This window comes from Ursus arctos, unplaced genomic scaffold (assembly GCF_023065955.2).
Source record: "Ursus arctos isolate Adak ecotype North America unplaced genomic scaffold, UrsArc2.0 scaffold_33, whole genome shotgun sequence".
Classification (NCBI taxonomy): Eukaryota; Metazoa; Chordata; class Mammalia; order Carnivora; family Ursidae; genus Ursus; species Ursus arctos.
Genome location: NW_026623019.1, coordinates 1,431,743 through 1,458,901, shown reverse-complemented (window position 1 = coordinate 1,458,901; position 27,159 = coordinate 1,431,743). Strand labels below are relative to the sequence as shown.

Sequence of the window (27,159 nt, the reverse complement as noted above, 5' to 3'; positions counted from 1 at the left end):
GAGGGAAGGCAACGCGGGCGCCGGGAGGCCGGGGCGGGGGCGGGCGCGAACGCAGTGCACGAGGGCATTGGCCGGGCCGCTTGACTGACGTGCGCCTCGCCCTTTCGCCTCGGCCGAGCCGGGCTCGCCGGGACCCCACTGGATGGCGGCGGCTGGGCCCGCCCCGCGCTGGGCGGCCTGCGGAGGGACGGGCGGGCCCGCCTACCCTGCCCGCGCCCCGCTTCCTATTGGACGAGCTGAAGAGTGGCGGCGGCGCCCCGCCCCCCGCGCGTGATGGACTGGCGCCGTCACGTGGCGCCGAGGGCGCGCTGGGCGGTCGTACGCCCCGCGGAGGCCGGGGTCCCCGCTGTGCCTCAGTTTACCCGTCTGTGGCTGAGGCAGTCGCGTCTGCGGGCTGTCCCAGCTTTCGAAGATTCTTGTCTTCGGATGCTTCTCGAAGCGAGCCTTAATCTTCCCACTTTCAAGTACGCGCTGCGCCGCGCGCTCTGTGACTTTCCCGGGGCAGGTCCCGGGGCGCGCGGAGCAGGTGCCCGTGCGGGTGGGTGCGCCCCGGGGGACCGCCCCCGGGCCCGCGCGGCTCCTTCCCGCTCGGTAACGCGGTGCGCACCGTCTGCGAGTGAGCAGGTCGCGTCTGCCCGGTGCGTTCGTTCACACCTCCCAGCTCCCGCGGTGCTGCCCCCCACACGTGCCAGAGGCGAGAGAGAGTTTGTTTCGTGGGAACCTAGAGGAGGGCACGCTTGAGCTTGCCTGAGAGCGGGGCCGCATTCCGGGAGGACTCCTGGGAGGAAGAGGTGCTCAGGCCGGAGCGCGAGCCCACTGAGCTGGCTGGATGCGTGGCGCACCCGGCTAGCAGGTGCCATGGACTTGAAACGCGCGGCCCAGGCCAGGGTCCATGTGCTGTCAGGGACTTGCGCTGGGAGCCCCGTAGCACTATGAGCCTTTCTGACATTTTCTTTACTCACCTGAAAGTTCTCGGGAACTTTGGAAAAGTGCGTATGAAATACATTACCCCTTACTTTCCAGTCCAGGCCGACCAAGCAACTCCAAAGTCCACGATGGAAAAGATTAATGGATACGACCGTATACGTGAAAAACCAATTTAAAAAAGAAGAACTTACTGTTAAAAGGCCAATGACAAATTGGAACAATTTTGTAAAATCTATAACTGACAAAACATTAATTAAAATGCCTAGCGGTTAAGAGCAGGAACCCGAACCAGACGCTGCGTGTAAATCCCATTTCTGCCTCCCCCGACTACACCACGTCGCAGCGCTGGGCACACTGCTCCATTCTGTGCCTAGGAAGGCTAAAATGGGGATTCTAGTCATACCTAGCTCAGGTTTAGGTGAGTCTGCATTACCAGTACTCAGTGCTTGCTGCATATAAGCACTGTAGAAGTGCTAACATGTCCTTAATATGTAACGGGGATTTTTTTCTCAAATCAATAGGGAAAAAATGGACACTCCATCAAAATAGGGACAAAGGACATGAACTGGCAATTCACAAAAGAAATAAAAATGACCCATAAATGTGAAAAGATGCTGGCCCTCATTAGTAGTCAAATAAATAGAAATCAAGTTCATAGTCCTCACTTAAACATGCCATGAAAAACTATGATGGTTGGTAATGTCAGTCTCTACAGATACACGGAAGTTACAAAGCTTATATTGTTAAGCAAGAAGTAAGGTTACAAAATTATGTGTATAACATGACCCCATAAGTCTTAAACATCAGTTAGCTCTGGAATTACTGGTGATCTTTATTGTCTTTACCTATTTCTGGATTTTTTTAAATTTATTTATGTGTGAGAGAGAGAGAGAACTGGGTGAGAGGGGCAAAGGGAAAGGGAGAGAGAAACGTATGCAGACTCCCTGCTGAGCAAGGAGCCTGACACCGGGGGTCCACACACCACTCACTCTCACGACCCTGAGATCACTACCTGAGCCAAGACCAAGAGTCAGACACTTAACCGACTGTACCTGGTTACAGGTGCCCCATCTATTTCTGGATCCTTACCACTGAGTATGTGCTGTTTTCATAATCAGGAAAAAAATAGAAAAGTTATCCAGACATGGTCAGTTTTTCCCCAATACCCATTTTTCTGCAATAAACAGGAGCCTGGTTTTTAGGTAACAGCAGAAGTAGTGTCCTGGGATGCAGCCATGTGACTATGTTCTGGCTGCTGAGATGTGGGCGCAAGGATGGGTGAGGTCTCTGGGTTCTGCCCTCCAGGGGAAAGGCTTGCCTCTTCTCTCCCCACTGATTCCCAGTGCGCTGGGTGGAATGGAGTGTGGTGGAGAGCCACCTAGAGTGAACCCCTATCCTCTGGTGGCATCATAGGGCATCCTCCACAAAAGCTTGGACTGTGGCAGAGACATGACTTCCATCTGGTTTGAGCCCCTCAGGTGTGGGAACACTTCACAGCAAGCTAGCCTGAGCAGGCGGGCATGCCCAACCTGCGTCTCGTTCTGCAGGTGGGTCTAGGGAAGGAGGAGAGCACATCTTGTAGACCACCTTGCAGCTTTTGGAATAGAGCAAACGTAGGTCAAAGTCCCGGCATCCGTGTCCCGGGGGGCCCCCTCGGGCACAGACACAGCATTCACTCAGATCACAGCAGGGAAGTGCTGTGGGATGGCTGGGTGACAAACAGAAGAGGGGGAGAAGCAGGAGGAACACGTATGACTGGGCACAACTACAAAGAGCTGCCGGCAACGCAGACCGGCCTGCAGTAACCCTTGGGTTCAAGTCGGAGCTTGTGCCGCGGCCGGGCCTCAGCCTCCCTCTCCACTCCCCGTGCTCCTACCACGGCTCAGGCTCCCTGGAATGCTCATCCCCTCTTTGTCTGGCAGGTCCTTGTCCTTTGGATGGCCCTTAAGCCTGGCCTGCTCAGAGAGCCCTTTCCTGACCATGCAGCCTGAGCTCCCCACTTGATCACACTAGGCCATCTTTGAGCACTCTGAACCTGGCCTGCTTGTCTGCATTTTCACGGCTGTGTCCCCATCTCCTAGAACAGGACCTCAGGCATACAGTAGGTGCTCAATCTCTTCGTGTGGAATCAAAAAACAACAAGCGCAGTTCACAGTGCTTGAGCTCGAAGAACACCAATGGTGGAGAGGTCACAGTGGAGTCCAGGTCGTGAGGGCCACGAGCAGGGGACAATGTGGAAAGGCAGAGTGAGCAGGAGACACGGAGTTCTGAGAAGACCTGCGAACTCCCATGGGACCCCAAAGGCCCAATGTCCTTGCGGCCTCGCTGTCCCCATCTCACTGCTAGTCCACAGCTCTCTGCAGGCAGCCGCAGGACAGAACACACCCTCCACCCTGGTTTTCTGGCAGCCGAAACTTGGAGTAAAGCAAACACAGTCCTGGGAGCTCCCTGTGACGCCGTCCGTGCCCAGGTGAGATTGGGGGCATCTCGGGCTCCTCTCCCCTGGCCCAGCACTCAGCTGGGTGCAGATGATCAGCTTGTCTCTGGGCCTCCCTGCTCTTCAAAGCTCGGTCTTCTCGCCCTTACTCCTGGGTCCCCGCCTTGGGTCCAGGTCGCCGCAGAGCTCCGGTGTGTGTCGATCCGGAAGAAGATGTCTGAGCAGTACCTCCCGAGGGCCCACACTCTGCCTGCCTGTGGCTCCAGGGGCCTCCTGTTCCCCTGCACACCCGCTGGAAACGTGCTGGCCTGGGAAGTCACAGTCGGATGGGGGAGAGCCTATGCTTGGCAAATGCCCCCCAGTGTCCCTGGGGGAGGCGCAGTTATTATATAGTCCACTTCCACCAGAGGCTGCAAACTGGTGATGGCCGGGAGGTCCCATCTGGTTCACAGAAGGGCTTTGTTCCGCCCACGCAATGTTTTAAATCTATTTTTAATTAGCTGACAGCTTTCAAAAGAATCAAGACATTTAACATAAAAAATCTGGATTTCTTGCTTTTCTCAAAAAAAAAAAAAAAAAAAAACCGGGATCTCTGGCTACACTCAGCCTACATTCCAACAGGACAATCTTTTCTTTATGCGCAGCGTGGGCTCTGCTATTTGTCACAGTATCCCACCCCCCTGGCCCCCCGCCTGTTTCATTTTTATTATGAGCCTGGCTCCGTGCTCAGCTGAGTTTGTGTCCCCACCACCTCCTCTTTGGGGCATGGCTCCGGCCCGACTTGGGTGTAGGCCAAGCAGAATCTTTCCTGGGAATGGATCGAACAGGGACAGGGAGGAGAGACCTCACCCACCCCACCCACAGCCTCACACCCCAATCTGTAATGAGGGGAGAAGAAGTCATTCTGCAGAAAATACACAAAACAAGTGTTGAAAACAGAAAGGAAAGAGACGGGTCTGAGTCTCCGGGTCCTGTCATCCCCAAGGCCACCCCACTTTGCCCCCATGTGTTTTCAGATGTCCCTGACCAGGAGGTATCAGAAACAGGGGAGGGGGGGTTGAGAAAGACCTTTGGAACCCACACGGCCAGCTGTGGTTTCAGACAAATCTCAGATCTCCCTCCCCACCTCCCCCAATTTCTTCAGCTCTGCGATGCGGACTCTGCTGCTAACCTTCCGAGGTGGCATATGTCATTATGTGAAGCATAACTGGGGCTACCGAGGATTCCATAAGCACTTACTGAATTTTGTGGCAAATGTTTAACTAAACCCAGGTGGGCTGGCATTAAGAAGAGCCCCTTCCCTCCTGAAGAACGGCAGCAGTGTCCTTTAAGGAGACATTTTCTAGATCAGTACTGCCTTCAAGGACTCTGGGATGGGCTGGAACCAGCCAGGCCTCCACCCGTTGGACTGGGATTCGCATTAAGTCCCCTCCCTCCGAGGACTGTGTCTTCTTGGGCTAGTTATCTCAGTTCTTGGACCCTGCGGTTCTTCCTATAAAGTGCAGATAATAAATCTCATCTCTTTCAGTGACTTTGAGAATGGAATTGGAATTAACTCACCAGCAGGAGTGGCTCGTAGTTATACTAAGCATTTGACAAATTGTGGTTATCATGACGGACGTCTAAAGGCCACGGGCGAGAGCCAGCCGAAGGCTTCACTTGCCGAGAATCACTGCTATTGTGATTTCTAGTATCAGAGGCCCAACCGAGCCATGAAAGTCATCAGAGCACAAAGCCGTTCTGTTCAGCTGTGCCAAGAGCTCCCTCGTGCAGCACTCACCCCACGGCCAAGCCAGCGGCCCCCACGATTCAGAGCCTCCAATGTGAGCTTCAGACAAGCTGGTACAGCAGATTTCCGCTTAAAAAAAAAGAAAGAAAAGGAAAAGTTTCGGATAGTCATTAGCCATGTAAGACCCCCAAATCAAGAGAGAAACCACAATGTTAAAAGAATCTTTTTTTTTCTTTTTAAGAAGTAAAGTCTAGCAACTTTCAAGTTGCAGCCAAAATGATTGTTGCCGGCATTTTGAGGCCAAAGTGCTGCGTTGTCCGGTTGATTCCCCGGACCCAGCCCCACTTCCCTGCGCAGGCAGAACGGGGACGAAAGGGATATGGGCTCCCGGGAAGCTTTGTCTCTTCCTCTGGTTCTGGCACCATGCCTGACCTGCCTTGCACAAGGTATCCTCAAACACTTGCTGGGATCGGGGGCCCTCCGCACCACGGCTCGTCCGCCAGGAGCTGGCCAGCACGGGGCTGGTCTCAGGGGTGACAGAGGCAGCCATGTCTCTTCCTTTGACGGGCTCTTGGAAATAATGCCCGATGGACACAGTGTCCGTGGCGGGGCCCTGTGGGGACACACCACCCCTGCGTGTCTGCCCGTCCACCTTGAGCCTCCGACGCTCGTGGAGAAACCGCACCGCGTTCGAGTGTTGCAGGAGCGTCTTCATCTGCTGGCCCAGCTGCAGGGCTGCGTCAGGTTCCCGGGCAACCAGCTGTAACTTCTCCCACTTGGAGGAGAGCTCGCTCTCTGGCTGCCTCTTCCAAGGGGCTCTCGGGCACTCGATCCACCGAGCAGGCCGTCTCCGTGGCACGGATCATGGCCCGCGTGTCGGTGGCCCTGGTGCGGAGCTCCCACAGCAGATTCCGCGTGGCCTGCCGAGGCGGTGGGAGCACTTCCTTAGGAAAGACCTCCCGAGGGCAGGCGTGGGCATGCTTCACGGCATTGTCTCGGCCTCTTGTCCTCCATGGGCCAGGGACTCCTCGGGTGTGGCTGCCACCCGTGGTCGCCAGCCCAGCACCCATTTTTCACCTTTCCTTCCCAAAGAACCCTGGGCCCTGCCAGCAATGTGCGGGCAACTAAAAATACTATGTTCGTTTCCTGCTTCCCTCGCAGTTAGGGGTGACCAGGCGCGCAACAGAAGCAGAAGCAGGAGTGGTTGGGTGGGGCCTCTGGGAAAGTGGCTTCAAAGTGCGCAGACGCGTCTGGGACAAATCTTGACCCCTGCCCTTCCCCTTCCTCCGGCCGGTGCCCACACGGGGCAGCACCCTGTGACCGTGTGTGACAAGGGCATCTCTGGCATGGCCGAAGAAGAGGGCAGAGCATCGAGGGCACCGAGCTGGACATCTCAGTAGGAAAACAGAACCCTTAGTTTTTAAAAACCACCGCTCATGAGCTTTCATTACAATCAAATGCGGATCCTTGTTGAGCGAAAGGCCAAATAGAAGGGTTACTCCTATAATTTTGAGGGGATGAAGTCTCAGACCCGCCTGTTGTGATCTTTCTAGAAAAAGTCAAGATCTCCTGCCTGGGACTGTCCTTGGCCACAGCCCCGCCCTGTCTTGGCCCACCAGCCTGTCACCGCTCGTCAACCTCAGCTCCCGTCAGCTCTGTGACTTGCCTTGCGTCACGGGAGGCTCAGTGAGACCCTGCAGACCCTGGTGGCATCTTGGCTCGGATGGCTGGAGAGCCCTGCATCTGAGATTCCTGCTTGCGGAAAAGGGACCCGGGTCCTGCAGAGAATGGAGTGAGAGGGGACTCTGCAGGGCGTACAGCCACACCCAGCACACAGTAGGCCCTTGGCAGACGGGGCTCGCCTTCCCCACACCTCCTCCACCCCAGCAGCCAGGGGTGTCCCTGCAGTCCCACACCGGTCCCCACAGCACAATACAAATGCGTCCCGACGCTGCCTGCCGACTGCGAAGTTAATCCGTCTGCTGCCCGTCAGTGCCCCCTGTAGCCCGCCTGGAGCGTGTTGGGGCGTCTTATTTGACCCACTAGAGCAATCTTCCCATGGGCAGCCAACACAGCCATGACCGCCACACAGCAGAGCCTCGCAGCGCTGACTGACACGCTGCAGAAAGATGAAGGGACGTGGAGCGGGGTGGGGCAGGCGGCTGTTGACTTGGGGTGGTCTGGGAAGGCGTCTCGGAGAACTGTCTTCGGAGGGCAAGACCGAATGATGGTCACGCACTGGTCTGACCTGAAGGGGAGTTTGCCCAGGCAGACGCGCCACAAGCACAAAGGACGTCTGAGGAGCAGCCAGGCACTGAGGCTGAGACACAGCCGGGCACAGAGTGGGGGCACGGCGGGTAGAGAGGCAGCGGGCCAGGCCTTGGGTTTATTCACAGTATGTGGACCCCCACCACCACCACCAAGTGGGGATTTTGAACGAGGGAATGGCATGAGCTAAAGTGCTATTAGTGGGGCTGTGTGGGCACGAGGAGCTCACGTGGGCGCCACTGCAGCATCCAGGCCAGAGGTGAGGATGGTGGGACCCTCGGGGAGGCCCGAGCACCGCCAGGGCTGTCACAGAGCGCAGCAAGCTGACCGGGGGCCCAGGGAGCTGCACAAGTGGGGACGGCCAGGAAAGGCCACGGCCACTCCCGCCAGTCCACAACGGATGAGGGCCATGGAAACGAGGGTTTTCCGGGGGTGGTGGCTGCCACAGGCAAGAGAGAGCAAAGTGGATGGAGAGCAGGCCAGTGAGCTCATGCGTACCCTTCACGCACCTGGGTCTTGCAAGATGTTAAATATCTCTTTCTCTTTCTTTTGAGTTTTTAGTATTAGTTTGGTTGTTCTTTAGCTTCCAAGAAAACGTACAGTTCTGTGCTATACAAGAAATATTAAATACTACAAATTGTGGACTTTTTTTACACTTGTAAAATTATCTATTTTGTGATAAATAAATATAAAATGATGTATTTCCTAAGTATTTCAGGCTTTGTATAGAGAAGAGAACCACAAATACAACAAAAAAAATGTAACACAGATTCCAACACTGGGTGAGTCATTTGACTTTCTGCTTTTATGATAAGAAATAGGTGATGCTGTAAAATTATTTTGTAATGCGACAGCGGCTCCCATGGAGAAACTCACAAGAGAGCGGACTTGTTTATTTCCCCAGCCCTGGATCTCATTTAAAATACGACTGGCTCCTCTGGCCGTGGGGTGAGCTGGGGGTGAGATGGCAAGTGCCCTGGAGCGGAGCCCTCCCGCTCAGTGGGGACTGTGGGGCCAGCTTTCAAAACTACCCGCGTTTGTCCGCCACTGAACGTCAGCTTCACGCGTCCCTGCTCCTTTCACAGAACTGAGACACTAACGACACATACTCACCGGTCTATCCAGCAGGGCCATGAAATCACTGAGCAGGACCCTGTGTCGCTCACTGCCGGACACCCGCCGTCGAGCACCCAACGAGCGCCCGACAGATTCGACAGATACAAACACCCAAGTGAACACAGAGGGGGTGGATGCTTCCTCGACTGACAAGGCCAGAGGGTGGGGGGCGGGGGCGAAAATCCCATCTCTTCAAAACATCCTGAGTTTTACAACAGCTTTAGTGAGTGTAACTGACATGCGAAAAGTATACAATTTGACAGGTTTCGAAGCTTGTTGGGTGAGGGGAAGCCAGGGTGGCAAGCGCATCTATCCAGCGCCCCTTTGCAATCTCCTCCCTTGCACCCCCGTGCCCCAGCAATCCCTACCCCCGACCGCAGGCCACGCGGCAGTTCCTCGGGTTCTATATACAACGGAATTGCGCCCTTTTTTGTCTGCCTTCTTTCACACAGCAACTTTCAGATGCGTTTCCAGGTGGTTGTGTACCCGTTTGTTTATGCACTCGTCCCGATGTTTGGGTTGTTTCCAGTTTTTGTCTATTATAAATAAAACTGCGGTGAACGATCGCGTGCACGTCTTTGTAGGCATAGATGTTTTCTTTCCTCTTGGATACTGAGACCCAGGAGTGGAATGACTGGATCATATGTTTAACTTTTTAAGAAACGGCCAAACTGTTTTCCGAAGTGTTTGTACCATTTTCTGTTCCCCGCGACCATGTATGACAGCCCCACTTCCTCCGCGTCCTCGCCAGCACTTGGTGTGGCCTTGCATTTCCAACGGTGTGAGCGGGATCTCGTTGTGACCAGCAGCACTGAGAAGCCTTTCATGTGCTGTTTGCTCTCTGTATACCTTCTTTGGTGAAGAGTCTGTACAAACACTTCGCCTATTTCGATTGTTTTTTTTTATTGTTGAGTTTGAAGGGCACCTGGGTGGTTTAATCATTAAGGGTCTGCCTCTGGCTCAGGTCATGATCTCAGGGTCCTGGGATCAAGCCCCGTGTCAGGATCCTTGCTTAGCAGGGAGCCTGCTTCTCCCTCTCCCTCTGCCGCTCCCCCTGCTTGTGCTGCTTCTCTCTCTCTCTCTCTCTCTCTGTCAAATAAATAAATAAAACCTTAAAAAGAAATACTATAGAAAAAAATACTATAATTAACAAAATAAAATCTTGATTTATTAAAATAACACCAAAATAAACAAAGCACTGAATAAATTAATCAAGAAAAAGAGAGAGAAGATAAAAACATATGAAATAAGAAATGAGAAGGGAGAAATAACCATTGAATCAAATGAATATTTTTTAATAGATTACTTTTAATTATATGTAAAATCCAGATATCACAGATAATTTCCTAAGAAACAATAGCTTAACATTATTGACCCCATTAGAGAGAGAAAGCTTGAGCAGAATAGTTTCTGTACAACAAAATAAAGTTATTGAGAAACTATCCCACTCAAAATCACCTGGCCCCATTGCTCCCAAAGAAGAATTCTACCAAATCTTCAACGTTTTCCAGAGCGTGGAACAGAGGACTTTGAAGTGTCTTTTATCATCAAACAAGTAGGATGTTAGGACACAACCCTGAAAAGATGATCTCAAAAGAGGGAAATTCACAGATTACCTATAAATATGAGTGCAATTACAGTGAATACAATATCAGGGAAGAAACGACAGCACCACACTGCTGTAATGTGTGGCCGAGTGGGATGTGTTCAAGAGTGAAGGTTGTGTTTTCATTTCCATCCCGTTCAGCACAGCTAGTAGTTTCCACTTCGGTTTCTTCCTTGATCTGTGGGTTATTTCGTTTTCAAATACTTGGAGGCATCCCAGAGATCTCTGTTGTTGAACTCTAACTTAACTGCACTGTGGTCAGAGAAGGACTTTGTGTGATTTCAATCCCTCTGCACAGTCTGACTCGCTCCACGGTCTGTCGTGGCGAGCGCCGTGCTCTGCGGCTGCTGCGCAGAGCGGCGGAGTGTTGTCCGCCCAGTGCTGCCGTCGGCGCCTACAGGTTCTCGGCTGGATTCCTGCCTACTTGCTCTGCCAGCGGTGGGGAGACTGGTTTCTAAAGTTATGGATTTCTCTATTTCTCCTGGGCCTTCTATCAGCTTCTGCTTTGTGTATCTCGGAGCCTCCTTACTAGATGCGCAGACATGTAGGACCGCTACGTTCTCTCCAAAACGAAGTGACCTGCAGGGCACCGGAGTAGCGCAGTGGGTTGAGTGTCCCACTTCTGACTTCAGCTCAGGTCATGATCTCAGGGTCATGAGATCGAGCCCTGAACTGGGGTGTGCACTCAGCGTGGAGTCTGCTTGAGATTCTCTCTCCCTCTGCCTTGCTCCCCCCCCCCCCAATAAATAAAGTCTTTAAAAAAATGAAGTGACCTTCTTTACCTCTGATAATATTATCTGGTCTGAGATCGGCTTTTTGTGACGTTGGTAAAGCCCCTGTAGCTTCTTCGACTCCTGTTAGCACGACTTGTTTCTCCCCATTTCTCACTTCCTACCTGTTTGTGTGTCTTCCTCTTTGAAGTGTATGTATCACAGGCAGCAGACAGTGGGGTCTTGATTTTTTAATCCGTTCTGACAATCACCTTTGTAATTGGAGGATTTAGCTCACTTTCATTGCATGTGATTACTGATGTGGCTACATTTGAGTTTTATCATCTTGCTATTTGTTTCTGGTTTTTGTTCCTTTTTTTCTACCTTCTTTAGGGTCGAGTGTTTTTCGTGATCTCGTTTTATCTCCAGGGCTGGCTTATTCCCTGTAACTCTGTCTTTGCCACTTCGGTGGTTGCGTTAGGGCGGATCGCATCTTGCGCTGACCCCGGTCTGCCTCCGAGATGCTGCAGCCCCTCACACACGGTGCCCTCCCACCTTGCCCCTCCTGGCCTTCGTGCTCTTCTCATCCTGCATTTCACTTTTACATTTTGTAAATGCAAAAATATATTGTTTTTAAAGCGATTATCTTTTAGAGAGATTTATATAATACAAGAAAAATCTTGGAAAGTTCTTGTTGGCTTTGTTTCTCCGTATAGATCCAGATTTTCCTTCTGCTCAAAGGGACTCCCTTTAACGTCTCTTCAAGTGTGGGTCTGCTGGTGAGGCATTCTTTCAAGTTTTGTATGTCTGAAAAAGTTTTTATTTTGCCTTTACTTTTGAAAGATATTTTCAGTGGATATAGAATTCTAGATTGCTTTTATTTTTTAAATGCATACTTCTAAAATTTTGCTTCACTGTCTTCTTGCATAGATTGTTTCCATGAGAAATCCGATGTCATCCTTATTTTTGTTCTGTGTGGAACATCTTTTTCCCCCTCTGGTCACTTTTAGGATTTTTCTCTTCATCACTGGTTTTCAGCACTTTGTTGTCGTTTTTTATAAGATTGTATTTTATTTATTGGTTAGACTTGTGGTCCCCAAAGAGCTTGCGCATCCATATATTGGTTCTCCATCACTGAGGCACATCTGATTGACTCTGTTTCCCTCCATGTCCCAGCTCTATGCCCTCAGGACCCGCCATGCCCCGGGCCAGTGACATCTGCGGAATGTGTTCTTAAGTAGGTATCAAGGGTCACCTGCACAGGACGCCCCGGCAGGTGGAGCACGTGGGTGATGATAGTACAGGGATGCTCGACTGGTCATGTAGCAAGAGCACACCACACTGGGTACTCCATGGAATCCTCACAACGACCACGTTAGATGGTAATTGTGCGAGGAAGCTGGGAAGGTTCCAAGACGCTGGGGAATGGGCCCACAGACACGCCACCAGGAAGGGGCAGCACTGGGATTAGAAGAAGAAGAGCGAAGTCCCTTCCACTCTGCCACGCCATGGCCTCCTGGGGCTTGCGAGGAGGACCGGCTGCGGCATACATAGCGCACTTGGTGAGGTGCCCGCCACTTGGCTGACATTATACACGTGGTAGCTACGGATGATATCGTAAGGGCCTCCACAATGTCAAGCCCACTGCAGGCTCACAGTGAGCACCACGTGGGTGGAAAGAAGGAGGACCCTTCACGTTCCCTCCACTAGTGTGGGGCTTGGGATAAGCACGCACGTCTCGGCAGGGGAGATAACCACCGACCATGATGCAGAACCACTGAGAATTTGTGGCAGACAAAACTGATTTTCAAAGGCAGAGTCCAAACAGCAACACTTAACAGTACACTCCTCTCTCGAGCCTTCTTACTGGCATGGCCTGCCTGCCCAGCACTGCCACCATGTCCTCGCAGGAGGAGGGACAGCTGAAGGAACACAGCAGAGGCTGGAGCGGCCTGGTGGCCCAGGACGTCACCTGAAGCAGGGAGTCACAGGGACACTCTGCTCCATCAGGATGGACCCCCCAGGACTCTGCTCTGAAGAGCTGGAAGCCCCTGGCGCCATGAGACCATCTCTTGAGGCCATGTCTGTGCTCCCAGGATTGGTCATAGAGCTTCAAGCCGGAGCCAAATTATGAAGACCAGGGAATCATCTTGACCTCCTCCAAAGAAATCACCAGCTTAGTTCATGCCCTGCAGTAAACAAAGCGGCCTAAAGCTGGTGGGCAGTGCTCCGTACTCTGCAAAGCCAGGAGCATCGCGGCCCTCCAGGGTCGTTGAGGGAATCAGATGGGCTAGAACTAAAGCCGACTGGGGTTGTGTCCAATTCATACCTGAGTTTTATCTGACACGGGATCATCCTGAAGTTTGTACCAAAGGGGAAAACTACCTGCATCAAATTACCTTCGAAGGTCCCTTGACTGGGGTATGAGGTGCAGAGGACACAGGGTTTTGCATCAGTCTTGCTACAGACACGTGCATGTAACTGCACGACGTTTTGAGTGTGGTACAGGGTACAGTGAGGGTTCGTGTGCGTCCGGTATGAACAACACGCTCAGCTCTCCAGAGAGCAGGAACCAGCAGGAGGACTGGCAGCTTCGCTGGCCCCCCCGTACCCCACCCTCTGTCACTGGGACGATGAGGGCTAGCCACATCCTAAATCTGGAGATGCTGCTACTTCAGTGTAACTGCGTGAGCCCCTCTCTCGTGGTCCCCTGAATCCTGCTGTGGACTGCGTGGCTCAATGCCGCATACGCCCCATCCTCGGGCTCCAGCGTGAGGAGTGAAGAGCATCAGTGCTGGTGTGGGAACATTTTCGGAAGGGATCCTCTGCTATTCTCCTGAGCAGACACCTGATTTCAACTGTAAGGCTGCTGAGCAATCTGGCAGACTGGGCAGCTTGGCAAGAGTAAACTGAAGTTGGAAGCGGGTACAGATTCGTGGGCTCCCCGCGCTCTTCGCACATCTGAGCTAGCTGGCGGTGCTCCGTGGTGTGCACTGTCTCTGGGGCCTCCTCAGACTTGTCCAGTGCGTTTTCAGCCAGGATGTCCCCCTGCAACCGTTTTCTTCCTCTTCCCCTCAGAGAGATGAGCTAAAACACAGAGGCACGAGCCTGTGGCAAGTGCCCATCGCCAACTGTGATGTCACCACGGGGAGGGGGCCCCGCCTGCCAGTCCTCTCCTGGGTAGCCTGTGCCCCCCGGGCACGCTCCCAGATGACGATGACGCACAGGGGAGCACAGACAGGGAGGAACCTGGTCTCCTGGGGTGACCGCGAAGACCAGGGTAGCAGCCTTGAGGACAGGGCGCCTGAACTAGGCACTGAGGACCCAAGTGTATTAACTGCATCTCTCATTTGCTGCTTTCGACGCTCTGGCGTCTGGGGCCCTGCAGACCCTGGAAGGAAGGGCCACGCCAGGAGATGGTGAAGGACTCAGCTGCCTTCACATGCAAACCAGCCCGCGTGGAGCCACACCGTGGCCTCTGTCAGTTCTTTCCGCCCGATCACTGTGCCTGCCCTGGTCACCCGGCACCAGGTGCAGACATCCTTGGGGGCCCCTGTGCCCAGAGCCCGCTGGGGTCATTCACCTGCTAATCCCAAACCTGCTGCACTCTGCCTCACCTGTTCCTTCCCATGGAAATCAAGGTAACTCGCCAGCTGACCCCAGTGCCTCCCCGTGTGGCCCTCCATGTCAGGTCCACCCCTCGGGAACGGTGGGTAGCGAGCTACCCTCTGATCTGATGGCCGCCCGCCACACCTGAGTCGTAATAAAACCTACGTTTTAAAGCACAACAGACAAGACCAGGTGCCGCCGTCACAATCCACCCACCTCAGATCCGTCTGTTCAGAAAACCTTTACTCAGGGCACGCTATGCTGGGGATGTGAGGGTGAACGGGACAGACACCCCTGGCCCCCCTCGGGGCTCTGAACGCTGAGGGGGACACACATGCCACACAGCCACCATGCCAGCGCCTCCCTCAGGTCTCCAGCCAGACCATCGACCTAAAGCTGTCTTTTCCACCTGTGCCGCTTGGGGCTCAGTGTGAGCAAATAACTGCGTGTGTGTCTCTGTGGAGGAAACGTGTGGTGGGCTCCCCAGAGCCTGAAGGGAAAGCTCCAAGCCACGTCCCAGCTGCGCGAAGTACGCGTCAGGAGGGTCCTACAACGGATACCCTACAATGGACAGCAGGTGTGCGTGCGTGTGTGCGCAGGGAACACAGCAGTAAGAAAATGAACGGCTGGGACACACAGCACGGACGAGTCTCCAAGAAATTACGTGGAGTGGAAGAAACCAGTTATGAATAACACACGCGCTATGTCCTGTCCGTCTGGGCTACACCTGCCCCGCGAGCACTTTCCTCTGGGGAACACCCCCCAAACCCAGGCTCAGCAGAGGCGCCAGTCACCTTCCGCACCCTCAATTTTCCTGGGTCTGGCGGACAGACGTCAGAGGAGCCTTGTTTTACAGGGAATTCCCTCGTCCCTACTGTTAAGTGTGTGACTTAGAAGCACACTGGGGGGACCAGAGATGGTGTGCAGCCACCTGGACGGGGCTCAGCCCGTGGAGGAAGCCAACAGCAGCCATGTCCACAGCTGGCAGTAAGGGGACATGGCGGAATGAGCACATTATTTAGCGCTGAGGCCACTGCAGGAAGAACTCTCTAGAACAAGTTCCAAGGGGCTGCCTCTGGTGGGCCTGGGCCGGGGGGAGATGCAGCAGAGGCCATGGCTTTCACTCTCCATCTTTTCTAAGGTTGACCCTTCAGCACCTTTTCTAAGGTGCTACTTGGAGAAGACTTTAAAACAAATACAAAATAAGTGAAAATTCCAAGTTGAAAAATGAAAAGCATAAATAAACCCAAGCATCTGGCAGCCCCGTCACCCACCCCCATGTCCAACTGATGACTGTTTGGGGGCCGGGCCCCCATCTGCAATAGGCTGCCCTCTGTTCCGTGGGCCCTGTCTTCCTGCGATCCGTTCCGTCTGCGTTTCTTCCTTCCTTCCCTCCACAAATACCCAAGGGACCTGGATAAGCTCCAGTCGTGGTTCCTTCGCTCCAGCTCAGGGGAGAGACGGAGATCAGGTCCCACCGGAGGTATGGTGTGGATTACGGTTTCCAGGTCCGCACTGCTGGCTCCCCACTGCCCACAGGACAAAACACAGAGCCCTTTGCATGACCTGTAAGACCCCCTCCAGCAGGTCCTCACCTGCCTTCCCAGGAGCACATCCCACGTCCTCCACTGAAGCCTCCGGCATGGGCCCCTCCCCTGGACGCCAGCATCTGCCGCCCTCTCTTCTCCGGATGCCCTCCCTACCTGCGGCTGCCCTACTCTGTGGACTCTCCTCTCCTCTGAATGTTCCGTGTCCACTGTGGGCCTGGCACCATGCATCTCTGGGCCACGGCACAGGTGCTAATGAACACTCCCTGCCCCCAGTGCAAAGCCCCAGGGCATGTCCCCTGCGGCGCCCGGCCTGGGTCCCCCGTGTCTTCTGAGCCTGCTCCCACCTTCCCTGGACAGCCCTTCAGCGGGGCGGGGAGGGGGGTGTTCTGGCCGGCCAGTCTCCACTTTGTCAGACATCCCCAGTCCTTTCATGGGGCGGATTCTGAGACGTGCCGACTGGAAAGAGACCTGCCACCCCAGTAGAGGGCCCCACAGCTGTGACACCTGGGACGGCAGAGTGCCTGCTGGCACCTGCCTGTGGGGGCCGGGCGGGAGCAGCACAGGGCCGTGAACAGCTCTACACACACGAGGCAGGACAGCACCGCACCCAGGGCCTGACCCACCCGGCTTCTAGATCAGGCACCGGACACAGCCACGGGAGACACAGCGCCACGCACACGCCAGGCTTTCCTCCAGGGACAAGAAGCGAGCCGTTCCTCAGACGCCCGGGGCGGCAGCACGTGTGGGGGGCAAACGACGGCCCACCCGCAGCTTCTTGTACGGCTCACCAGATGCAAATGGGTTTTACATTTTTAAGACATGGTAAGAAACAAACACAGGAACACACGATATGTAACAGAGACCATATGTGGCCTGCAAAGTCTAACATACTTACTTTCCAGCTCTTTACTGAATTTGCTGACCTCTCTGATGCAGAAGACACGCTGCTGGAGAGCAGCCCACCTCGTGCGCACGGCCGGCTTGCTTCAGCTCCAGGACTGGGGTCTCGCACAGGTCTGCGCTCCTGCACAGAACGGCCTCTGGGCGCCACTGAGCTCTCCCTCACCTCCGCCCCCTGCAGAAAGGGGGCAGGTGCATGGGCCCACCTGGCCTGCGGGTGTCTCGGAAGACCAGGCAGCCTCTGAGAGGGGTGCTGACAGCATGAGGCCGGGCCAGGCGGCTGCCACCGCCCCTCTTGGCTGTCTCCACACCCCAGGAAGCACAGGCCTGCTTTCACCTGAGCCAGGATGCAGAGGTGTGGAGAGGTGCGGCGACCTGTCCAGGGCTGCTGTTCATGAAAACGGAGGAGCTGATGGTGCGCGGTGCTCCGCGGCTCTCCCTTCGCCTCTGACAGGCTGCGTTGCTCACAAGTGAGGTGCTGCAGACAGGGACATTCCCAGTGAGATGCACGGCTCCTTACACTCCTGGATGTGCCTGTGAGACCACGGACAGCGGGGGAAAGCCATGAAGACCCACTGTATACCCTTAACCTCCATTCGACACACACAGAGTGAGCACCCAATATGCTGGAGACACGTGATGGCCACGTGGGGGTCGCGGTGTTGCCACTCTGTGGGCTCTTCACTCACCGTGACGCTCCTGTGCCTTCCGGTCTTAAAGATTTATGTATTTAAATGGATAAAGATGTGGCCCGTATATACAGTGGAGTATTACTCAGCCATCAGAAAGCTGAAGTCTTGCCATTTGCAACGATGTGGATGGAACTGGAGGGGATTATGCCAAGCGAAATAAGTCAGTCAGAGAAAGACAATTATCATATGGTTTCTACTCATATGTGGAATTTAAGAAACAAAACAGAGGATCATAAGGGAAGGGAGGGAAACATAAAGCAAGATGAAACCAGAGAGAGAGACAAACCATAAGAGACTCTTAATCACAGGAAACAAACTGAGAGTTGCTGGAGGGGAGGGGGTGGGGGATGGGGTAACTGGGTGATGGGCACTAAGGAGGACACGTGATGCCAGGAGCACTGGGTGTTATATGAAACTGATGCATCACTAACCTCTACCTCTGAAACCAATAGTACATTATATGTTAATTAATTGAATTTAAATTAAAAAAATAAAAAATACTTATTTATTTGAGGTGGGGGAGGGGCAGAGGGAAAGAGAATCTCAAGCAGACTCTGCATCCAGAATGGAGCCCAATGCGGGACTCGATCCCACAACCCTGAGATCATGACTTGATCCAAAACCAAGAGTCAGATACTTAACAGACTAAGCCACCCAGACGCCCCTAAAATTTACCGTTTCAGCCATTTGTAAGTACGCAGCTCATTAACACTGAGTGCAGCCATCCCCACCATACATCTCCAGGACTTTTCCATCTTCCCAAACTGAAACTCTATCCCCACTAAACAGTGTGTGGACCGGGCAGGACAGCTTCCAGGACCGAGCTCACTCAGGTGGCAACACGGGGGCAGGAGGCGGTGGGTGCAGCAGGGTGAGGGTCAGGGGAGGCAGAGCACCAAGGAGAGAGGGCAGCGGGGATCCATGCTGCTTCCAGTGTGGACGGGGCGTGGAGGCCAACCTGTGGGCTCAGGAACGGGGTGCCAGCAGCAAGAGTGTGTACTCTGGGGACAGGCCCAGGCGCCAACCTGAGAAAGGCCAACACCCTTCTGCCTCTCTGTCCTCCCTCCCGCCCCTGCAGCGTTCTGGCTTGTGCGTGCGGTTTCCCTCTGCCCCTTCTGTACGCCGGCCCCTTTCTGTGGCACAGACTTCTCTGTCTGTGTCCCCCTTGGGCGCCACCGCAGGGCCAGGTGCCTGCTGGTCTGGGAGTCGGATTTCAATCAGAAGCTGCCCTGCCTTCCAAGAGCCGGCAGTCTGGTGGGGACACCAACACGCAGACCCCTGGGCCCCATCATGGATGTGAGTGCTGTCCTAGGAGAACGGGCCCAGGGAGGTCACTTGGTCTGGAGCCTGGAAGGCTGTGCAGGGGTGCGGGGGCTCTGGGAGGGGCCCAGGAGGACAGATGTCACTGGAAGAAGAGCAGGAGGGGCTCCGAGGTGTAGGGGCCTTGGGCCCCGATAGACCCTGGGGCTTGGAAGGGGAGGCGGAGGTGTGTGAGGCTGGGGACCAGGGGAGGAAGAGCAGACCACATGGCCCAGGAGCCCGAGCAGAAACAGATGGTGGGCATGGATGAGGAGCGAGGCAGGGGCCACGAGACAGGGAGCCAAGGCCTCAGCTTTCACCAATGGAAATCAAGGCTGAGCTCCCAGGAGAGCCTGCTGGGGCTTGGGGAGGGCATCGCATCCTACTCACAATTGCCAAAACTAGCACCAGCCCGAGCGTTCCTGGGAGAATGGACCCACAGGCCGTGGCCAGTCCACTCGGCAGGAGCTCCTGAGCCATGGACAGGAGCAACCGTGGACACACACGAGAGCGTGGGAACATCCGGTGGGGGCCCAGAGCCTGTGGCGGTGTGACGGCTGAGAAGGCAAAACCAGAGGACACAAGGGCGGGCCGTGCGGGGACAGCAGGGGAACTTCTGCACCGTGGTGGTGGGTACATGAGTGCGTGTTTGCAAAACTTGGACCGCAAAAGGTCGCGCGTTTGACTACATGATCTCAATATACCTGACTGTAAAATAAGCACTCCGGGTTGGGGGAGGCGGGCTTCCTGAGGGAGGCAGCTGAGCTGTGGTGGCTGAGGAGCGGCTCCTCCAGACCAGCTTGGCCCTGGGAGCTGGGGAGGGACACACCGTGGTGCTCCATGTCCTCCGGTCACCCGGTCAGCGCTCCAAGCCCAGAACAGCCTCAGCAAGGCAGGCCCTAGTTCCTGCCGCTCCTCGTCCCTCTCCCGGGAGTGCCAAGAGCCACCTCCTCAGCCAGCCTCAGCTCAGGGTCAAGGGAGGATCCCAGAGGAGAAGAGAGGCCCCGCCTACCAGGAGCCCTGCTCCACAGCACACCCCCCCTCCGTCTGGGTTCCGTGGGGAGGGGACATGGCCTGGCCTGACTGGATGGCAGCACCTTGCCTGCTGGGGAGGGGTGGGCCTCCAGGACACTTTCCTGTACTTTAAGGAGAGACATGTGCCTCTTCCAGGCTTGCGGAGCCCCCTGCGGCAGCAGGGAGGGGGCGCAGAGGGCCCAGGCCTCTCCAGCACCTTAGGCACAGTCGGGGGCCCAGCCTGGGGGAAACGGGGGGAGGGGGGCCTGGAGTCCGCACTGAGGAAAGAAAGTCAAGAAATGGGCTGTTTGTGCTTACCTGTATTTGTGGATTTAAAGCACTGGATGGGGTAGGGGGGACCTCTTCGCAATTTGGCAGCAGAGTGACCCTAGCCCTCTCCTACAGTCTAGGGACAAAGAAGGATTTGGTCTCAGAACAACGGGCCGGAAGCACCTCCACACACTGCTGCTTTGTCCAGAATTCCCATCCCTCCATTTTCCGACTTTCCGTAGGCCGAGCCCGTGTCCTCCCTCTTCCCAGAGCAATTTGGCTCTGAGGGCCCGCAGCTCCCCAGATACAGCCGGTCCTGCCTCCCAGGGCCACCTGCATTCTTAGGGGGACCGGCCTCACGTCCGTCTGTGTTGCCGGGGCCGGGGCTGGAAGGGGCTGCAGGAAGGCCCGCGTGAGGGACACTGGAGATGGGGGGAGGGTTGGAGAACGAACATGGTCCCGTGTTTAATTCAACTTCCTCCTCCCGCGCAGACACAGACCTTCTCAAGAGCCATTTCTTGTTTGCCAAGGGTTTCTTTTGCACACGGGGTTTCTTCATGACTCACAGTCCCTGGGTGGCGGCCAGGAGGCTCTGTCAGAATTCCCGGGGGACGACTTCCGGGCACCAGCAGCGCCCTTGCGGGGAGGTGGCAGGCTGAACACTCTCCACAGGAGCTTCTAAAGCTCAGTAATTAAATTGAGGTTTCTGTGCCTTCACATTAGTTTGTGAATGCCAGTTGTCAAAGTTCTTAATTGCTGAAAAAAGTAATCATGTGGCTAAAGCAGCTAAATGTCCTCTGAACCCTTTAAACAGAGAGAGCAGGAAGACAAACATCTGGCAGGAGAGCCTGTGCTCCGAATGGGCGGCGACCAGGGCGTCCACGCATGAGTCAGAGTCTAGGAAAGCAGTCTTTCGCTTTTACCAACGGAGCAGGGAATGTGGGACATCTGTTAAAAAGCAGATTTTCCCAAATCGGTCCTTCAGAAATCCTCAGGAAACAAACATTTGAAATCAGAAATGCATTTCACTTCATGTAAAGATAGTTTAGATTGTAGAAACAGAGCTCCCACTGCACAAATACTGCAATGCAGAGGCTCTCTGGAGACTCAGCCCAACAAGCAGCAAAGAGCAGCGGTGAGCAAGCCACTTGTTTTTCACTTTAAAAACACAGCACGGTTACGCTGTGGGCAAACTCCTATTACAGAAATTCAAGTACAGTTAGAGCCCCAGCGCCCCTTGAACACGATGGCCCATGTGTCCCCTCCCAGAGAAAACCCACGTGACCACTCCAACGTTCCTCCTTCCAAGACACTGTTTCCTCTTTCACAAACATAGTCTATTTTCTAGAACAGAAAAATTGGCACATGGTATTTAACGTGTGCAACTTGATACCTTCTGACATGAAACCATGAACTTCAGCCACGAATCCAACACCACAGTCACTGCCGTGAACGGGCACATACCCCGGGCCACCCCTGGCCCTGGAGGGCCAGACCTGTGTTTGGTCACGACACATTGCTCTGCATTCCCTAGTTTTATGTACAGGGGGTCACAAGGCGCGTACTCCTTTGTCTGGCTTCTTCCACTCGGCACCGTGAGGCTGAGTCACTCCTGCTGTCATATGAATCACTGAGAGTTCACTCCTCTTTATTGCTGCGTGGCATCCCACGTGTGGCTCCACCACGATGTGGTTTTCCATTTTCCTGTTCACAGACATTTGTGCTGTTTCCAGTTTTTGGCTATTCCACACAGAGCTGCTGCAGACACTCCCGTACAAGCCTTTGTTGGGATTATACATTTTTTCCCTGTGCTAAATGACTAAGAATGGGATGGCTGGATCACACACTTCTGAAGCTACTGCCACACTGCTTTCCAAAGTGTGTGCCAGGTCAGATCCCCACTTGCAGTGTGAGCTCCCATTGCTCCATATTCTACCAACACCTAGTGCACCCCGGCTTCCGCATTTTCAGCATTTTACAAGGTGTGCAGTGATGTCTCCTTGTGGTACAGTGTTATATTAGTTGCAGGTGTACAATATAGTGATTCAACACTTCCTTACGTTAACTGGTGGTCATCACGACAAGTGCCCTCCTGAGTCCCCATCACCTGTCTCACCCACCCTCCCACTCACCTCTGCTCTGGGGACCAACAGTGTGCTCTCTGTAGTGAAGAGTCTGTTTCTTGGTTTGTCTTTTTTTCCTTTGTCCATTTGTTTTGTTTTTTTAAATCAGTTTGTCAATTTCTGCAAGAAAAGCTTGCTTGGACTTTGATTAGGATTGTGTGGGATCTGGATCAATCTAAAAGGAATGGACATATTAACAATCTTGACTCCTCAGACTCATGAGCAGGGGTCTCTCTCCATCTTTTTAGGTCTGTCTAAGTTTCTCTTGGAAATAATTTGTAGTTTTCAGTGTGGAGATGTAGTCAGTTGGATCGTGCCACTCACCCTCCCCCTGCCCCGTTGTCTGTGTCCTAGTCCCCAGAGCCTGAGAACATGAGTTTATTTGGAAAAAAGGTCTTCGCAGTTGTACTTGAAAGTCTCAAGATGAGATCATCCTAGATTATCCAGATGGGCCTAAAACCAATGACAAGTGTCCTTATGAGAGTTCCATAGAGGACAGAGAGAGAGAGAGAGGAGAAGGCAGTGTGAAGATGGAGGCAGAGATGGGCCAAATATGGCCAGAAGCCAAGAAACCCCATGGGATGCCTGTGGCCGGCAGAAGCTGGAAAAGGCAGGAAGGATCTTCCCCTGGAGCCTCGGGAAGCAGCGTGGGCCTGCTGATACCTTAATTTCAGACTTCTGGCCTCTAGAACTGGGAGAGGCAGAACAAGTTTCTGTGGCTGTAAGCCCCCCAGTTTGTGATAATTTGTTGTGGTGGCCCTTGGAGATAGATGGAACAGGTGGCTCACGTTTTCTGTCAGATTTATCCCTTACGGTTTGACGCTCTGGTAACTGCCATTGTTCAACTTCAGGCTCTTTGCTGCCAGTGTACAGAAATTCAGTTGGTTTCCATGAACTGACCTCATGTCCTCCCACTTCACTAAAGTCACATAATAGCTGTCATAATTTCTTCTGTAGATTCCATCAGATTTTAACATGGATGGTCATGTCTGAAAATAAAAAGTTTTACTTTCTCCTCTGAATGCCTCGTATTTCTTTTTCCTGTCTGATTACACCAGCCAGAAGCTCCAGCACAATGTGAACAGGGATGGGGGCGGCCCTCCCTGAGTTGTTCCTGATCTTAGGGGGACAGCGCTCTCCTGTTGTCCTCTACCCTCTTCCTTCTTTTATCCACATTCGTTGATCCCTTCTGTGTGCCAGGTGTTACACTGAGTGGCAGGATCACGGAGGAGAAGAAAGAAAACCAACAAACGGAGCATCACACGTTAAGTGTTGTGAGAGACAGACACACGTGTGCACAAGCATGTGACAGGAGAGGAAACACAAATGGCCCAGAACACGTACAGATAACTCACTGGGACACTCTCACACCAGCTGAATCTGGCAGAAACCAAGAAGGCAGCCAGCACTAGGTGTTGGCAAGGCCACTGAGCAATGGGAATGCTCATTCACCACTGCTGGGAGGATAAATGGAGGCAATCATTTTAGAAATACCTTGTCATTTGAGAAGAAACTGGACATGTGCATGCCCTAAAGCCCGTAAATTCTACTTGCAGCTCCACAGCCTAGAAAAACTATGTGTGTACCCACATGTTTACATTTATCTACAAATATAACCATCCAAGTGTCCATCACGAGTCAAAGGGATAAATTGTGGGGCATCCACTCAATGGGCTGCCACAGTGCAGTGAACACACGGGAACCGCAGCACCACACACCAACATGGATAAATGTGAGGAAAACGTTGGGCAATGTGAGCAAGTCACAGGACAATACACCCTGCACTCTTCAATTTCTACAAAGTTGAGAAACAAGCAAATCCAAGCCATGTGCTATTGGAGGAAATGCGGTAGAGAAACACAAGGTACAGTGGAAGCACTGAGGAGTGCAGCGGTCAGCCTGGGCTGCCATAACAAACACCACGGCCCGGGCTGACACGATAGAAATTTACGTTCTCATAGTCCTGGAGGTGGGAAGTCCAAGGTCCAGGCATGGGCAGGCCAGTTTCCCCCAAGGCCTCTCTGCTAGTGGGTAGACACTGTCTTCCCCATGTCCTCACATGGTCGTGGCTCTGTGCGTGTCCGCGTCCTCATCTACTCATCTTCACAGGGACACTGGTCATGCTGGATTAGGGCTACCCTAGTGACCCCGTCTTCACTAATTACATCTGTAATGACAACATCTCCAAATACAGTCACATTCTAGGGGACAAGGGGTTAGAACTTCAACATGAATTTCAGGACGTAATCCAGCCTGTAATACCCTTCCATCTGCTTGGGCTGTATAGTCAGAAAGGTGAATTTGACTACATTTAACACACTCTGTTCCAAGGAATTAGAGCTGAATTTTGAAGGATGTTCACAATTAAGTGAGTGACAACGTTGAGAATTAGGCTTCCAGCATTAGTTCCAAGCATGTGCTAAACTTGGCACCTGATGGAGGAAGAACAACTCAAAAAATGACCCCATGTGCCCCGGCAGCAGCAGAGCACCATGCACAGAGGAGGCACGGCCTTGCTTGATGAAAGAGAAGGAGTTTCACACCGATCTCTTCCACTTGTTTTGAAGTCCACTAGGAGCATAGAAAATATTCTTAGAAAATGATTGATCATCTACATACAAATGGCTAACAGACACATGATAACATGTTCAAAGTCATTAGCCATCAGGGAAATTCAAATCAAAACCACACTGAGATACCACCTTATGCCAGTTAGAATGGCAAAAATTCACAAGGCAAGAAACAACAACTGTTGGAGAGGATGTGGAGAAACGGGATCCCTCCTACATTGTTGGTGGGAATGCAAGTTGGTACAGCCACTCTGGAAAACAGTGTGGAGGTCTCTTAAAAAGTTAAAAATTGAGCTACCCTATGATCCAGCCATTGCACTACTGGGTGTTTACCCCAAAGATACAGACGTAGTGAAGAGAAGGGCCATATGCACCCCAATGTTCATAGCAGCATTGTCCACAATAGCTAAATCGTGGAAGGAGCCGAGATGCCCTTCAACAGATGACTGGATTAAGAAGTTGTGGTCCATATATACAATGGAATATTACTCAGCAATCAGAAAGAACGAGTTCTCAACATTTGCTGCAACATGGACGGCACTGGAGGAGATAATGCTAAGTGAAATAAGTCAAGCAGAGAAAGACAATTATCATATGGTTTCTCTCATCTATGGAACATAAGAACTAGGATGATCGGTAGGGGAAGAAAGGGATAAAGAAAGGGGGGGTAATCAAAAGGGGGAATGAAACATGAGAGACTATGGACTCTGAGAAACAAACTGAGGACTTCAGAGGGGAGGGGGGTGGGGGAATGGGATAGGCTGGTGATGGGTAGTAAGGAGGGCACGTATTGCATGGTGCACTGGGTGTTATACACAACTAATGAATCATCGAACTTTACATGAGAAACCAGGGATGTACTGTATGGTGACTAACATAATATAATAAAAAAACATTTAAAAAAAAGAAAATAATTGATCATCTAATATAACTTTGTTAAAATAATTCAGGAAAAAATCACCTATTGGTCTCAGGAGCATTAAATTTAATATTAGGTTGAACCACAGGAAATGGCCACATTTGATCATTTTTGACCTGCAGGTTATTCCACATGGTTCAGTCTAATTCAATGTCTGAGTATTTTTAATTTAATTTTATTTTTAAGAGAAGAAAGAAAATGAGAAAGCAACTTACTAACTCAAAGCCAAGGAGTATTTTCAGGCTGTAATCAAATGGCCATGTAAGTAGAAAATTACTCCAAAAATATAACTTCTCCCCAAAACAGGCAATCTTAGGAGTAAAACATCTTTTCATTTTAATCAAGAAAGCCACTGGGGCGCCTGGGTGGCACAGCGGTTAAGCGTCTGCCTTCGGCTCAGGGCGTGATCCCGGCGTTCTGGGATCGAGCCCCACATCAGGCTCCTCTGCTGGGAGACTGCTTCTTCCTCTCCCACTCCCCCTGCTTGTGTTCCCTCTCTCGCTGGCTGTCTCTATCTCTGTCGAATAAATAAATAAAATCTTTAAAAAAAAAAAAAAAAGAAAGCCAGGAGGCAAGGACAGAACAGCCTTCTGTTGCGATATAAACTTACATGGGCGCACGAAACTTTTATTTCCAGTCACGAGGCCTTATGATCGTTAAGTCTGGTTTGGACATTGTCTTCCATGACTGGATGTCTTAAACGATGGCTGACAGCAAAGGTTTCCCCAAGCCACGCTGCTCAAGGCCTCCGTCGTGATCACTCACAAGTCAGTTTTACTGTCAGTGCTGGGCTAGTCACAGGCCAGCTCATGCCCAAAGCATAACTAGGCCGTAATGCACAACGGCATCACAGGATTTGTTGAATTTTTCTCCTGCTACGTTATCTGTAAACAATTTCAACCATCTAGCATTAAGTCGGCTCCTTTATATTTCTTTAAATTTATTTATTTGAGAGAGAGGGAGAGTGAGGGAGAGAAAGAGAGAGAAATGGAGCCAGGGGGCAGAGGAGAGGGAAAAGCGGACTCCCCGCTGAGCAGGGAGCCTGACATGGGCCTCGATCCTGGGACTCTGGGGTCATGACTTGAGCCGGAGGCAGACGCTTCACCGACTGAGCCACCCCGGCGCCCCATATAGGCTCCTTTAGATAAGGTGATACTCTTGAGCCATATTCATAAAATCACCAAAGGGAATATCACTCTTGATTTACTTGCACTGAAAATCTATCGATCCTTGTGCATTTGGAACAACAACAAAGATGTCTTGAGTAAACTATCAGATTTAACCAATCCCCCAAATTACTTGTGGGCCTTCAGATATTGGGAGCTCGGGGTATGCGCTTTGTCTGCGGCACACTGTCTCCGGAGATTTCTTCAGAGCTCTGGAGAACTGGCTGACACAGCATGCAAGCACACGAGCAGGT

At 52.8% G+C, this 27,159-nt stretch overlaps 1 long non-coding RNA gene across 2 annotated transcripts; it reads right to left on the bottom strand.

The window, feature by feature from the left end:
* Positions 1–1,085: 1,085 nt before the first annotated feature.
* On the bottom strand, positions 1,086–22,162 carry LOC123002132 (uncharacterized). Of its 2 annotated transcripts, XR_006411689.3 has the most exons (4): positions 20,628–22,162; positions 20,176–20,263; positions 16,848–17,386; positions 1,086–5,222 (listed from the first exon to the last, which is right to left on the bottom strand). It is a non-coding gene; the product is annotated as an uncharacterized LOC123002132 (long non-coding RNA). The 2 variants fall into 2 exon arrangements; XR_006411688.3 differs by having other exon boundaries at positions 20,176–22,162.
* Between the last annotated feature and the right edge of the window lie 4,997 nt (positions 22,163–27,159).